Below are 15,131 nucleotides of genomic sequence, written 5' to 3'. Positions count from 1 at the left end.
CCATTCCAACTTTCAGTTATCGTCAAATATCTACTTATACACAGCCATTAAACTATTTGAATATCAACATTCATTAAACTGCTAGAAAACATTAGCTAAGTAACATGGTTAGCATGTTAGCATTGCTAGCACTGCTATAAAACATTAGCTAAGTATCATGGTTAGCATAGTTAAAAATCTTAGCATAACTGCTAGCAAACTATAGAGCCATTCCAACTTTCGTCAAATTATCGTCAAATATCTACCTATACACATTCATTAAACTTCCAGTCTGTCAACAACTTTTAAACTATTTACCTTCAACTTTTAAACGGTCTACTTTTAAACTATCATTAAACTATCTATTAAACTAGCTGTCTATCAACAACTTTTAAACTATCTACTGGCTATCAACAACTTTTAAACTATCTACATTCAGCTTTTAAACAGTCTTTTACCAGTACTTTTAAACTATCAACTTTTATTAAGCTATGCAGCCACCATGTCTATCCTAGCATCACCGTAGTAACCATCTCTGTATTATCTATTTTAACTATGATACATGATATTTTACATCACAACTTTAGCATTTTCATGCACTGGTAATTCCTTGGAATTGCATTTCTAGTTGAGAGATTGTTGTTTTTAATCACCTTAGTTACATTTCCACTCAAGGCATTTCGCGCCACATAGATGGAACACACAGACATTTCATGGAAACTTTCCAAAAGGTAAGACCCGTTATATTTATTGTTGCACATATAGCCCTATGCAGTCGGACATTATTTTTATCTACTGTAAGTTCGCAAATCAATTTTGCTGTGCTGTAGCCTAACTCAAACTGAAGCTGGTTATATTCAATCTTGTCTGTTTCTACTTAGCCTAAAGCAAGGGCTAAACAGTGTCTAGCTAAAATATGACAATTTCATGTGAAAAGTACGGTATAATGTTATAGGCTACAGCAGGCTATATATATGCTGCCTCTTATCTAAGCTTGTTATATATATATATATATATATATATATATATATATATATATATATATATATAACCTAAGCCTATAACTATATAGGCTATACAGTCTATGCTTTTACCAATTTCCCTCGCCTCAACCAGAGCTTCTAAAGCCAACTTTAAGCTAGCTAGCAAGTAGCCTAGCCAAGTTGACTTTAGAGACAGCTTTTCTGCACAAATGTAGGAGTAGATTTTTACTCTCAGAGGTGAGTAATTGCAAGTTACATTTACAGCATTTCGTTTTCCGAAAGTAAATTGCTCTCGTGGAACGTTTAGGCTGTTTGAAGGTAGCCATGTTGCTGAAATAAGGCTACCTAGCCTGCTTAACTTCAGGAGGTCAGTTTTGTATTGCTACAGTTTGAAACAATTAACATGCGCTGTTTCATATTAGGCTACCTTTTTTTTTACTTAACATTTCATGGACAGTCTATTATTGTATCCGCCCCCCCGGTTTTAAAAATGTTGTAAGACCTATCATGTACACTAGTTTCTATCTTTCAGATCCAGGTGATGCATTTTACAGAATCACAATGGTGAATCAAGTTAATGGCCAAGCTAGCTGCTACACCAAAGCTTCTGAATCTCTTCCAAGCCAAGGGTGGAACCATAGGGTTGAGGTTGCAGGCCATCCTACTCAAGGTATCCTTCAATGAGTTATGTTAGCTAATATGTTATTTAAGGAAGGGTTAGGAATGGGTTGGAATATCGTTTGCATTACTTAAATGTACAAGAAATAATGCTAGCCTGCAATTCAGGCTCAGATGCTATGCACTATTGCTTTGCTGGGACCAATGACTTCCTGGAGCCATAGTTGGTTACCTGAAAACGTCAGGTAACCAACTATAAATACAGGAAGTGTTTCAATAGATGTGTCCCGGAAACAGCACATCAATGAGCCTTGATGGGGTTTCATATACCGGTAATACAATTTCAGCTTTAAAAAGTTTTAGGTCAGTGAATGTTTTCCAGCCCTTGAATAATGTTTATTTTTGTCATTTCAGGCTCCAACCAATCCTAACGCTAACTTGACCAGAGATGTTGTCATCGGTGTTTCGGGGATCTTTAGATTATCTTCTAAAAAAGTATGATGTAAGTACATATTAAAATATGAAGGTCATCCCTATATAAAGTGTATTTCTCCCAATAATCCTTGCCAAGCTACTGATGTTTGCAGATTTGCACTACTATGTCTCTTTCTAATTTGCCTCTAAAAGTTCCATGCTAAGGTTTTCTTTCCAAACGGCAGCCGATAGCCACTTTTACAGACCTTATTAATAAGCAGAGCAGCAGAGTTAATCCAGTTGCTGACCCTTGGCTTAACAAATGACTTTAGAGATAGGTTGATAGGTGACCAGCCTGTCTTTGTGAATGTAGAGTAAAATACTCATCAATACAGTGCAGGGCTGAACAGTCATACACAATGTTCTTACTATTCCAGGATGCTGATGAAGATAGTGTGCCACAGGACCTTGCTGTACAAAAAATGGAAATAAACAGCATCGAGACCAATACATCAGAGGGTCCCGAAGACGTTGGTATCGTGGTAGAGGGAATGAAAATTCTGACTGCTCTGGATAACTTTCCAAGGGCTTGCTCCATACTCCTTGGGTGGACATATTCAGTGAATCCAGCCTATACCAAGGAGCCCAGATATGCGTTTGAAATCCCCCAGAAACTCATCTTTGAGCTGGACTGTTCAAAGCCAAAAGGTGAACATTCTCAAGAACAAACTGCTAGCTTAGGAAAATGGACCCTTGCAAAATGAAAAGGAATTGTTAAGTCTCTGTCAGATGTCACATGGTTACCTTCAAATGCTTGAGTTGCTCAACCATACTCATTTTAAGAGAAGTGACTTTTTTTACTTATAATTGGAAAAATTATCTTGTGATTCTACTGTTTACAACAAGGATGCAAATTGGACATGATTTAGTCAAAGAATTTCAGTTACACAAATGAGTAATGTGATCGTTCCAGTAGAAATTAATCCAATTCTATATGCTGTGTCTCTTACAAGTCCAAATGCATTTTGCATTTAAAAAATGTTGGGTAAACCTGGGAGACAAAATTGCACAAATAAATGAAATGATACATGTTTACCTCTTATTATTTTTATGCATGGTGATCTGTTGACATAACTTAAGTAAATTTTGGTATTATAAGAAGGTATGATATTTAGTGATTTAGAAGGCATTAGACAAGGCACTGAAATATGATTTATATAATTAATTTTATTTAATGAATGCAAATAACCTTCATCCAGACATTTAGTAATCTTATAACAAATTCCACCAGATAATTAGTAAATATAAATAACTTTTGCCCAAATAATTAGTAAATATAAATTAGGTTGGACCAGATATGTAGTAAATCTAAATTAATTTTGCATAGAAAGTTAGTAAATGCAAGTCAGTTTTGCTTGTGAAATTAATTTGGATTTACTCAATAGTTTTAGGCTATATAACTCATCATTTGGCATGCAATTACTAAATCTTACACATTTTAACTGTTGCTGTTATTACAATGTATTTAATTTTTTTGTGTAAATCTAGTTGACTTATTCAATGAATTTTAATCAAAGTTGTAGTACTTAAAATCTATTCAATTATATAACTTGTCACTTTGTTGCCACAATTTTTTTAAGTAACCATTGGTCACATTTTTTACAGTGTGTATTGGCAAATAACAGCCCTTCTCTGTAGCTTGTTTGTTAGTTAACCCTTCATTATGATATCCATATTCTATTAATAATGTCATACTACTGGTATGGTACCGGTAATTGTTACACCTTTCTTTTAGCCTAGAAATCTAGACGCACCCTAGCAGGGCTAGTCTAGCAACTCTCCGTTAGCTTGTGAGCTGGAAAAATTAAACTTCTATCAGGCCAATCAAATTGTGTATAGAGATGTTAGGCGGGCTTAACATAATGATTGATGGCAGAGTTGCAACGGTTTGGCTTGAATTCGCTGCTACTTGAAAACAAAGAAGATGGATGTTGCTGTTGGCGAACAGTGTGACACGAGTTAAGCTTTATTTAAGTTGGCAAAAGTTTGAACTATAGCCAACTAGCTCCGCTGGTGGGAAAACGCATGGGGCTTATAGCTCTGTCCTATTGCGTGCAGAGGGAATTTGAAAGACAACCAATTATCCCACCCCTCGGACTGAGCACTGCCAACGGTAAATGCCCAGACCCTACATTTTAATGTGGGTCTGGCTCGTCAGGCTACCTTTCTTTATATTTAAATGGTTAAATAAATAATTTTGGTCTAAAGTTGTTCTAAGCGATGCTATGCGTTTTTTAGGCTAAAACATTTAATGTCACTTACTGCAAACAGCACCTAACCAACCGCTAGCTGTCTGTGTCCTGAATACTGTAAAAAAAACGCAACCTCTGTGGACAGCCCAGGCTCCAAGAACGGCAACAAAAACAACCTGGGCAAACCTAGCCCATGAAAACATAACAAACTGTTCCAGCAAATCACAGACGAGATGTGAGTTTAGGAGAGTTTCAATTGGGAGCAGCACGTGAGGGAGGGGGAGGAAGTAGCGAGCTAGCTCTGTTTTGTTTGAATGTCAACAGAAGTGACGTTGCCCAGCATCGCTTAGAGCACCTTTAACCCTGATGAAATTGTGTGTGTCTAAATAATGCATTAGTTTAAATCTGCAAGAATTGCTACTATCTCCAGGATCATTAGCTGATCCTGGGTAATTGGAGGCTAAAGGGACCAGTGGCACTTCAGGATGATCTTGTCTGTACAGCACGCAAACCTAGCATGATGACCTGAAAGAAACTTGAAGATGAAAGAAAACTTTGTTGACGAGCATCAAATTGATGGGGTGAACTAACAGGTGACAAGAGGTGGACATCCTATCCATTTTTGGCTGTCTGCCTGGTCTTGCTTTGGTAATCATATGCAATGGTCAAAAGCCTGTTCTTACTAAATGTGTGCTCTTGTGCGCTTGTTTTACTAAATCGTGCTTTCATTTTAGTAGACTGTATGCACAGTTTAGTAAGTTGTGTGCTTGTTTTGCTAAATAGTGTGCTCATTTTAATAAATTGTGGGCTCATTTGCTAATTTGTGAGCTCATGTTACAAAATGTTGCTCTCAATCAAATGTTTGTAAATGACCACAAAATATTGCAAAATGAAAGCACAATTGAGTGAAAAGAACACATGATTTAGTAAAATGAGTGCATGTTCTCTTGATATACAAAATAAATCTTGCAAAGGCACCTCTGGGGCTCCATACATTTCTGTGTGGTGGTCCACAAGATCTGACCAGTTTGTGTTGCTATCATAATGTTAGACACTGTCTCTTTATTTTGCCACTTGCGTTGACATAAAAGCAAAGTCTATTTTTGACCAAACCTAATAGGCTAATGATTAAGTAAGTACTTGAGGACCAAATCAATGGTCCTCTCTGTCTCTCTGCTAAATCAACTGAAATCAGTTAGCCAAATGAAGCAACCCATTTCAAGTGAAGTCTGTAGAAATCGGTAATGTTATAACTAAGATTGCCCACTGCCATCGACTCTGTCAGGGATATTTCAGTTACAATAAAATCTTTTCTAAGATGTGAAATAGATTCTCTAAGAACTAATGCTTTACATTGTATAAGGAACCCTCTAATATTGTGTGTGATGGTTTGCCGTGACAACAATTCCAACTTCAAGTTTGTCACATACTCGATAAGGTTGTCAGAATGACATTTTTAGACTCTGAGACAGCTAAACTTGTCAGTAAGTTAAATAGAAATGATAAAAATAGCAATAATAAAATAGTAATTTAAGTCTTAAGAGCAAAAAGAAAGATATAAGAAGATATAATTAAAGGTAACAGTGTAGACAGTACGTCACTATAAACACTAAGAGGTCTGTAGGGTGATCATATGAAACGTGTATGCTTTTAATAGTCAAAAAGAATGAAATGCCCGCACTCTGCTAAAAATTCCCATACATTTACTATGTGCTGCTGGGAGTTTTTAGCAGGGTATTTCATTCTTTTTGACTTCTAGTTCCATTTGCCCTGCACCTCACCAGTGGGGATGTGCACACTACTACAGGTACTCTATGCTTTTAATAGTGAAATGTTGTCAGTGTTAAAAGTGTTAATGACTGAATCAGGGATCAATCAGACAGGGCGTGGTTTTTGCAGTGATGTGCGCCTTTTTATGTTATTTCGTAGTATGAGTACGGCCTCAGTGCCTCGAATTGTAAAAAGTTCAACTCCAAGCGGAAAAGCGCCTGCATTTTTACGAAAACATAGTGGACCCGCTGGGTGGGGTGACTGTTCTCTCCCTTCACTAGGCTACATACAGTGTCAGAAGTGGGATGGCTTGTTGTGAGGCCAAGCGTGTCCAATGTGAGAGCCGTATGAAGGACCCCTGTGTGAGGGGACCCCAGAGATGGGTGAAGGGCTAGTGTGAGGGGCACCCTGGGATGGGCAAAGTATGGCTGGTGGATGCGTGAGAGGCATCAGTGTATGTGAAGTACTTCCCTGGCTCTTTGTCGTCGTGTTCAAACAAGTTTAGCCGGAGACCTGGGTTTGAGGCCTGGTGTGGTGACTGCTCTCTCCCTTCACTACATGGTGCATTATTAAAAATGTTATTGTCTACACTAAGTATTGCCCCCAAAGCAGTCTCATTTATATACTTTCATTCACACTTCCACAGAAAAAGGCTAAACCCTTCTATTTATCCCTATTTATAACAAACTTCTGCCCTTTCCAATATTATCTCCACTGTATTGTAGCACTCCACAACGTTCAATCTGTGTAAACCCATGCTGAAAATCAAATCAAATATGCAAACTGACACACAATTCTTGGATAAAATATTGGCAACTGTAGCCTTTGCAGGCAAGACAATGCCAAATAGTTACAGTTGGCTATGTGTGGGAGAAGCACATGTGTCACTTAAACATGGGTGTGTTTGTGTGCATCATACATATGTGTTTCTGTTCATGGGTGTGTCTGCGTGTGAATTCCTATGTGTGTGTGTGTGTGTGTGTGTGTGTGTGTGTGTGTCTGTGTGTCACACTGAGTGTGAATTCCTATGGCTAGATGGGTGTGGGCAACTGGGCATGTATTTGTGGTTAGGTGCTGACTTTACATGTTTTGTATACATGTATACATATGTGTGTGCGTGTGTGTGTGTGTGTGTGTGTGTGTGTGTGTGTGTGTGTCTGGGAGAGGTCCAGTGTATACATTTTATTGCTGTGTGTGTGTCTACCCATGGTTGGCATCTGAATGTGGGTAAAGACCTTGGAATTAGTCTGTAGATGATCATCTAGAGATTATGTGACTTGAAATGAATCGTTGCTTGGACAGAAAAGTACACACAGACCCACAGACACAGACACACACACACACACACACACACACACACACACAGTTGGGAATTTTACAGCTACAGTTTTTAAGCTACAGTGGGGAGTAGCTTTAATTGCAATGCTCATATGCTAAGCTGCATATGAGCATTGCAGCCTATCCACTGTGCTTGACTGCAAAACTGAAGATTGCATCCATATGACTGGGGAAATAGTTATGAAGACAGATCTAGACACTTGGTAAACAGTATTAGACTACAACAGAAATCCAAAGGTATATTATAAGTATAAGTATATACTTTTTTGATCCCGTGAGGGAAATTTGGTCTCTGCATTTATCCCAATCCGTGAACTAGTGAAACACACAGTGAGGTGAAACACACACTAATCCCGGCGCAGTGAGCTGCCTGCAACAACAGCGGCGCTCGGGGAGCAGTGAGGGGTTAGGTGCCTTCAGCCATGCCTACTGGTAGGGGTTCGAACCGGCAACCCTCCGGTTACAAGTCCGAGGCGCTAACCAGTAGGCCACAGCTGCCCCAAAAGTCACACAGGGTATGTGATGTGACATGTAAGCTTATGAAAGATTTGTCAAATTTTAAATATCTACATGAGTCATTTGTGTCATTAATTTGTTTTATTGCTGGCAGTGAAGTCATTGTGTTTTCTTTAACTCAAATACTACCATCTTGATAAAATGTCAAGATTATATTGTAGATAAAACATGTTTACTCATTGCTACATCAGTATCAGTATGTCTCACTTCCTTCCAGTAACGTATTAACAGGATTCACCAGCAGATGGAGACAAAGTCTGGATAGAATGTCATCACAGTGCAAATCAGACCAGATTGAAGAGAAGGTTCTAGTCTCACTTCACCTGGCCTTTGAGGCCTGTGTCAGTAGATTTAGTTAAACACATCAGGGTAGATGACACATATGGTGAAGTTGTATATCTAATGATTTGACTGATTTCATGTTGAAGAATGAAACATAAGGGCTGTGAAACCTTAAAGGTCAGATTGAAATTCTGCTTGAATGGAGAGGTGAGGGTATACTATGCTCTCTTCTCTTAGTAAATCTTTTGTGGATAGGTTTCCCTCCCCACCTTGCTCAGATATAGATCTTTGCTAGATCTGTTCAAGACTCATATCAGTATCTAGTCATGTAAAAATGTTGTGGCCTGAGTATTTCATCATGAATCTCATTGCTACCAGTAGTTGCCAAGTGAATGAGGGTGCCTGAACAGAAACCATGAAATGTAATGTAAGAGACCAGGGACCTTTCCACCATAATGTACATGCTCTGTAACTATTTGACTGCATGAAAAGAGGACCCTTATTAACACCCACTTGGGATGTGATCATTGTGGAGCGTGGGGAGTGGCGTGGGGTGGGGGATGTTACATTGAGGAGCCTGTAACTCTAGACAGTGACTAATTTCAGACTTCATAGCTTTTGGATTTCATGGCCCTGTGTTATAATTTAAATGCAAATGTGTTTTTTTTTTTCCATTCGCCACAGTGTGGGGACTGGCTTTGACTGTGCAAATTGTAATTATGCGGATGTGTGTTGTGTACTTTTAAGTGCTTGTGTGTGTTTGACTGTGCCACACAAATACATTAGCAAAGCACCAGATCAGAGGCCAAACTCATTTATTTATGACCAAGATGAGAAAACTCTGATCTGATGTGTGTGAGGAATATGCCTGAGGAAACAAGCCATAGCAATATTGCTAATATTAGTACACTTTAATTGTGACCTATTCATCCTGATTATTCTCTAATGTTACATGACACTTTGTTAAATTTGAGCATATCATGTTATTGTATGCAGTTGCAGTTGTACTTTGTTAAATTTGAGCACATCATGTTATTGTATGCAGTTGCAGTTGTGCTTATACCAGATTTTTTGTTGATCTGCAGTTTAAAGGATGTTTTTTTTTATTACTTTTTTTACCAATCTTAAACAATGACAGCTCATTCACCCAGAACTCCAGTGTGTTGTCTGTGACACTAATGGAAAAGTTCAATCAGGGTTTCCACCAGAGAGTCTAAAACTGAGTCAGCCCTTGTGTGCTAGATACCTCTGTCCTTATCCAACCCTTTCCTATGCATCAATTATAAAGGACCGTCCACCTTCATCTCTATGCCCTGCTCACTAAATGGAAACAATTTTCCGGTGTGGTGTCAGTACATATGGGTTGTTTTGGAACATTTGGCAACGGCTGTCTCTTCTGTGTATGTGTGTGTATGTGTTTATCCATCTGTTTCGTTGTAGATTGATGGAATGACTGACTATTTGTGTGTGTGTGTGTGTGTGGCCAAATATGCATTATTCACTGCAAAAGGCTTGAGTTACACAATACATTATTCAAAGAGTATGTCTCCCATGCTGATAGATGTAGTTCAAGCGTAGTTTCTCTACCTTCCATACTCAAGATATCTTCCATTTTGATCCATACTTTTTAGAGCATGACTAAGTTCCACCTTTTGCCGATGGTGTTATATGTGAAAAGAGAGAAACATAAATATGTAATTATTTTGTTACCTTACTTTTTTATACATGCATGAGTGAAAGCAATCTTAAATGGAGCAAACATATTGTTTCTAGGGTGAGATGATAAATGGTTATTGGATAATGGTTGGACATTAAAGGTGACGTTATAAAATCTGAAAATCTATGTAAAGAATGTCCTGTGCCAATATGGAGCACTTTTACTAATGCTTTAGCAATATATATTATATGATTTACTTTACTAAATGTAATGTAAATGTAGTGGGCTTCTTATTTCCTAAAGGGCTACTGACACAGCAATGGCTATCTTGCATCATTGTTTGTCTCTTATATTATTAAGACAATTAAGACAAAAGCAGTGGCCCTTGCTTACAATGTTGTTAACAGCACCTGCTGACCCCCAATGTGCATCTGGAGCTCCTGGACACCTGTCATTCTTGACCCCTGACCCCCAGCTGGAGCTTAGAACTGAACATGTAAAGGCCACTGACAGTGATAATTACACATATTACATTCGACACTGACTGAGGACACATTTTAAAACAAGGAACCTTTTTATTATGTAACCCGCACGACGAGGGAAGGCCTGTGCTTGTGCGGGAACAGTCTAGTTCTAAACTCTAGGTTCAAGAGGAGACTGGTTTAGGTTATTACTAGACCACAGTTCAATGACTCACCCCAAGACAACACACCACTCTCAAAGATTCTTCTTTAAATACAAAATATATTTATTTTAACATTCAAATATCATTCAATTCACTCTATGCAATCATATATTATTCTATTCTAAGGTATCAGTGGAAATATAAAAAACTATTGTGATATATATATTTACTATTTCATTTGACTGTATTATTGATATTCTATTTAAAATCTATTTATAGCCTATTTAAACCCTATTTGATATACCCTTTATTTATTGATCTATTTTAATCGTTATATGTTATACTATTTTATTTGACTCTATATTCAATTTATCACTATTGCTACTTATTTGATTTATATACTTATACGTTAAATCACTTTTTCTTATACAATAAAAATACAATTCTTAACTATAATATCAGTTTATCAGAAATTAAATTCTTAACTATAATATCAGTTTATCAGAAGTGCTGGCACTTAGGGAACTTTTCAATAAATAATTCCCTTGAGATCTCTGAACTTAAAATAACAAAATAAACATAAACCCCAAAATAAAAGAGAGTGCACTCAAAATAAATAATTAAAAAAAAAATAGTGGTGGATGTAATTCCTTAATGTCACAGTCCGTGGGTGTGGGTGTATTTGCCCAGATCCTACCACAGTCACTGGGTGGAAAGTGGATGAAGGTGGGGGTTCAATTTCTGGGAATATTGCAAGGAAGAATGGCGATGAGGATGGTCCAGGGAAGGGTATCACAGCAGGAAATTCGAGGTATCCAAGGCGTAGGTCAAGGAGTGGTTGAAGGGGTAATCAAAAAACCAGTCTGTACAAAATTGTACAGAATACTAATTAATGCAATGGATCTCCTTCTTAATCATTTCTATAATAAAACTATCATAGACATATCATAACCATAGTAATTGAGGTCAACCAAGTTCATAAAATGCTAAAGTTCAGAATATTATTTCCATGAATCCATTTACGTTACCAGTTTGTTTGGTTGCTATGGGTTCACATGGTAACCGCAGAGCGGTTAGCTTGAAGGCTATCTAAGACAGCTAACCAGCACTTTGGCTTCCCAGAATAACAAACACAGGATACCTTTTTTTTTGTTTTAAATCCTAAATTGTTTGTAACGTCATACATTATAAAATCGATCTCATTAAGAGGTTGTCCTGACTGGTTTTTAAAAAGTATATCACTCACGAAAAATACATTAGGGTGTATTTAGGGTCATTAGTCTCCAGTGTAGGTGGCTTAGCTTAGGTTAGCACAACATAGAAAAAATACGATTACAAGATAAACATTAAAAAAAATTACTAGCTCACCAGGATTCAAGTGATTAATATGTTTCGATCTGTTACGATGGTCCAACGAGGTCTTTGTTCAGGAAGTGGTTTATCTGTAACAGTTATCAGGATAATAACGTCGTCTTTGTTAAGTGACTTGGCAACCTATCGTAACTCCCCCTATTTCCACCGGTCCCGTATTTCCACCGTCTTGCGTGTATGTGTCACTTAATATCCATTTCTATACAAACCAAGACAGCGGACTCCTATAGAAACGCTAAAACCACGCACAACATAGGTGTATCTAAATTAGCTATGTACCAAAAATGACATTTTACCGCGGACTCGAGGAGCTGTAAACAGTGTTGTAAGGCTGCGGTACACAACCGCTTGAGCTCCAGTGGAATTTTAATTTCACGACGAGAATTATCGGTCTAACCGTCCATGTGCCGTTGAAACGGTGTAAATAGGCGACCCATCAGGCCAGCACTATAACTCCGAGCGTGGTAAACAAAATAGGATATTTCAGGCAGTAAATGCTCCCGTTAAGAACCAAACCAGATTTTGTTCAAATCTACACAACTATGGCTACTGAAAAATGTAAGGTTCATTTAGTAAATGTTATTTTGAAGTGTTAAAAAACATCGTTGTTTTAGAATTTCTGAACAAAAGTGGTGATAATTGGGGGTGTTACGATACATAATAAATAATTATTTGGGGTTAGCGACTCACCAGGATTGAAGCTTTTCGGTCAAAAGAAATGTGTTTGATTTCTGTTTGGTCAATATTATTCTTGTTTTGATTAAAATTCTTCTTCTTTCTTTCTGTATCGTTAGTTATCCGTTCCGACGTCTGTCTCTAATTTGTAGTAGCAGTTGTTTATTATTATTTGATTGTTTGAACCTGTCTCGTGCGCCCTCTAGGGGTCACCAAAGAATTATTGGTACATCACAATGGGCAAGTTGGCTATCCATGTGGGTTACATTTAGAAGATACATTTACATATATTTTCTTTTTTCCAGGCAAAATAATGTCAGTACAAGTGCAGAGGATAGATACACAGATTTATATGTATATGTGTCCTCTAGGGAATAAAACCATAGGCCCTCATTTCATCACCTGAGGCTTATACGAACATTACATTATAAGGAAGAAAGAGCTAAAAAAAACACCATAAATAGCCAGGACCTATAACAAATTTAGGGTATGGATTAGGGGAAACAAAACAAATTGACACCCATATGAAAATAGGCTGTGAATTTGACTCAGTGTTATTTTTCAGGGTTGGGTGGGGGTGTAGGAGAGTAGCAACAGGACTTCTGCTTAATTAGCCAGAGGTCTTAGAGGAGGGGTGTTGTGTGTCAGTGGTCTCCACAACAGTCCCGTAAGAAGAAAAGCCCATCAAGTATGTGTTTACATTGACTGAGCTCTGAGTGAATCTGTCAGCTCTGTACTGACATGTATCCAGGAAACACTAACCTGAAAGGGTTTATGTCATTTTGACCAGCAGAGGAATGCTGTTGAATCAGTTATTCAGTGACTAAGACATAGCCAAATAGTATTACATCTAAAGAGGCTTGATATCTACGGTAGGTGATGGTTCTTTACTCTTGAACACTGAAGCATGCAATGTTAAGGTACAATAGCTTAAAATAGAAGCAAATGTGTCGACAACAAAAACATAGAGATAGAGATATAGAGACATATTATAATGATAAACATCTATACCACAGATATTACAACATAATAAACACCAGTGGTGTGATTATCACTAGTGCACATCACTATTGTACAGCATCATACTGGTGTTTGAGAGTACTGATGGAATAATATAGCTACTCAAGGATAACAATGTCCTATGTGTGTGTGTGTGTGTGTGTGTGTGTGTGTGTGTGTGTGTCTGTGGGCGTGTGTGTGTGTGTGTCTGTGGGCGTGTGTACGTGTGTGTGTGTGTGTGTGCGGGCGTTGCCTTTGTTTGTTGTTTAAACAGTGCTACCCTCCCAGGTGTGCATGCCTCAAATGAAAGCCAGCCATGTTAATGTCATACTGTTTTGTTTGTCCACGATGTGTGGTGTGTGTGTGTGTGTGTGTGTGTGTGTGTGTGTGTGTGTGTGTGTGTGTGTGTGTGTGTGTGTGTGTGTGTGCTCTCCTGGTGTGCTCTCTATAAATACAGTAGACGGAGACCAGTTGGCCCTTCTCACGTTTGTTTGCACTGGTAACAATGTCTGGTCTGGGTATATGGTGAGGAAATTTACTCTGGAAAAATACTATAACAATTGGAAGTCAACTGAGGAAAGACCTAATCAAGCGTCCCCTGTTGACCGCCGCGCAGCGAAGCGGCGGTCATATAGGTTTAGTCCGATGTTTTTTTGTTTTTGTTTTTTTTTCGTCAAGGATTCCCGGGACACTGAAAGACCGGGGTAGACGAAACTTGGTGGGCATGTAGCCCCATATGGATAGCATGGAACCATCATTTTTCGTTTTGATCTGTAGCCCCCCCGCTGGACTGCACCCCCCGAAAGGAGGGTAGGGCAGACACAGTTTTCTGTGAATATCTCAAGAACCGTAAGGTTTAGGAGGACCATTTTTTTTTGTATGTTTATCTCAAGGGGCCATGGCAACCCATTCCATAACCACTCATTTAATGTATAGCGCCACCTAGTTAAACACAAAAAAGTAAAAATGAGGTGTTGTAATTGCAGGTATCTGTGACCTAACATAGTCAAAACTGCACGAAATTGGAAATGTAGGATCATTATGACACCCTCTGAATGCACGCCAAGTTTCGTGGAATTCCGTTCATGGGGGGCCACACAATAAATTAATTTATGTTACTATACACCAACTGGCCTGTAGGTGGCCGGAGACAGTTTTCTGTGAATATCTCGAGAACCGTAGGGCCTAGGAGGTTCACCTTTTTTTGTATGTTGGTCTTAAGGGGGCATGTCAACCCATCCCATCACCACTTATTTCATGTATAGCGCCACCTAATTAAAAATTAAAAAGCAAAAAATTAGGTGTTTTCATCACAATATCTCTGGCTGACATGGTCAAAACTGCACGAAATTGAAAGTGTAGGATCATTATGACACCATCCGAATGTATGCCAAGTTTTGTGAACTTTCATTCATGGGGGGCCTTACAATAAAAATAATTTATGTGTACATTTAGTGACCGTACACCAACAAGGATTCCCGGGACACTGAAAGACCAGGGTACACGAAACTTGGTGGGCATGTAACCCCACATGGATAGCATGGAACCATCGTTTTTCGTTTTGATCTGTAGCCCCCCCCGCTGTACTGGACCCCCCGAAAGGAGGGTAGGGCAGACACAGTTTTCTGTGAATATCTTGAGAACCGTAGGGC

At 38.4% G+C, this 15,131-nt stretch overlaps 1 protein-coding gene and 1 long non-coding RNA gene across 3 annotated transcripts in view; one reads left to right on the top strand and one right to left on the bottom strand.

Annotated features, from left to right (window-relative positions):
• The window catches only part of ndnf (neuron-derived neurotrophic factor), a 36,376-nt gene extending 23,639 nt beyond the window's left edge, over window positions 1-12,737 (bottom strand). The window contains exon 1 of the mRNA XM_048253571.1: window positions 12,496-12,737. The gene's annotated coding sequence lies outside the window, so the exon portion shown is untranslated. The remainder of the gene's footprint in view (window positions 1-12,495) is intronic.
• On the top strand, window positions 645-3,276 carry LOC125301198. 2 transcript variants are annotated; one of them, XR_007194686.1, is made up of 4 exons: window positions 645-710; window positions 1,495-1,632; window positions 1,995-2,082; window positions 2,432-3,276. It is a non-coding gene; the product is annotated as an uncharacterized LOC125301198 (long non-coding RNA). The 2 variants fall into 2 exon arrangements; XR_007194685.1 differs by lacking the exon at window positions 645-710 and having other exon boundaries at window positions 1,054-1,632.
• Window positions 12,738-15,131: the final 2,394 nt, after the last annotated feature.

Source organism: Alosa alosa, chromosome 9 (assembly GCF_017589495.1).
Source record: "Alosa alosa isolate M-15738 ecotype Scorff River chromosome 9, AALO_Geno_1.1, whole genome shotgun sequence".
Lineage (NCBI taxonomy): Eukaryota > Metazoa > Chordata > Actinopteri > Clupeiformes > Clupeidae > Alosa > Alosa alosa.
This window is presented reverse-complemented; position numbering and strand designations above follow the sequence as displayed.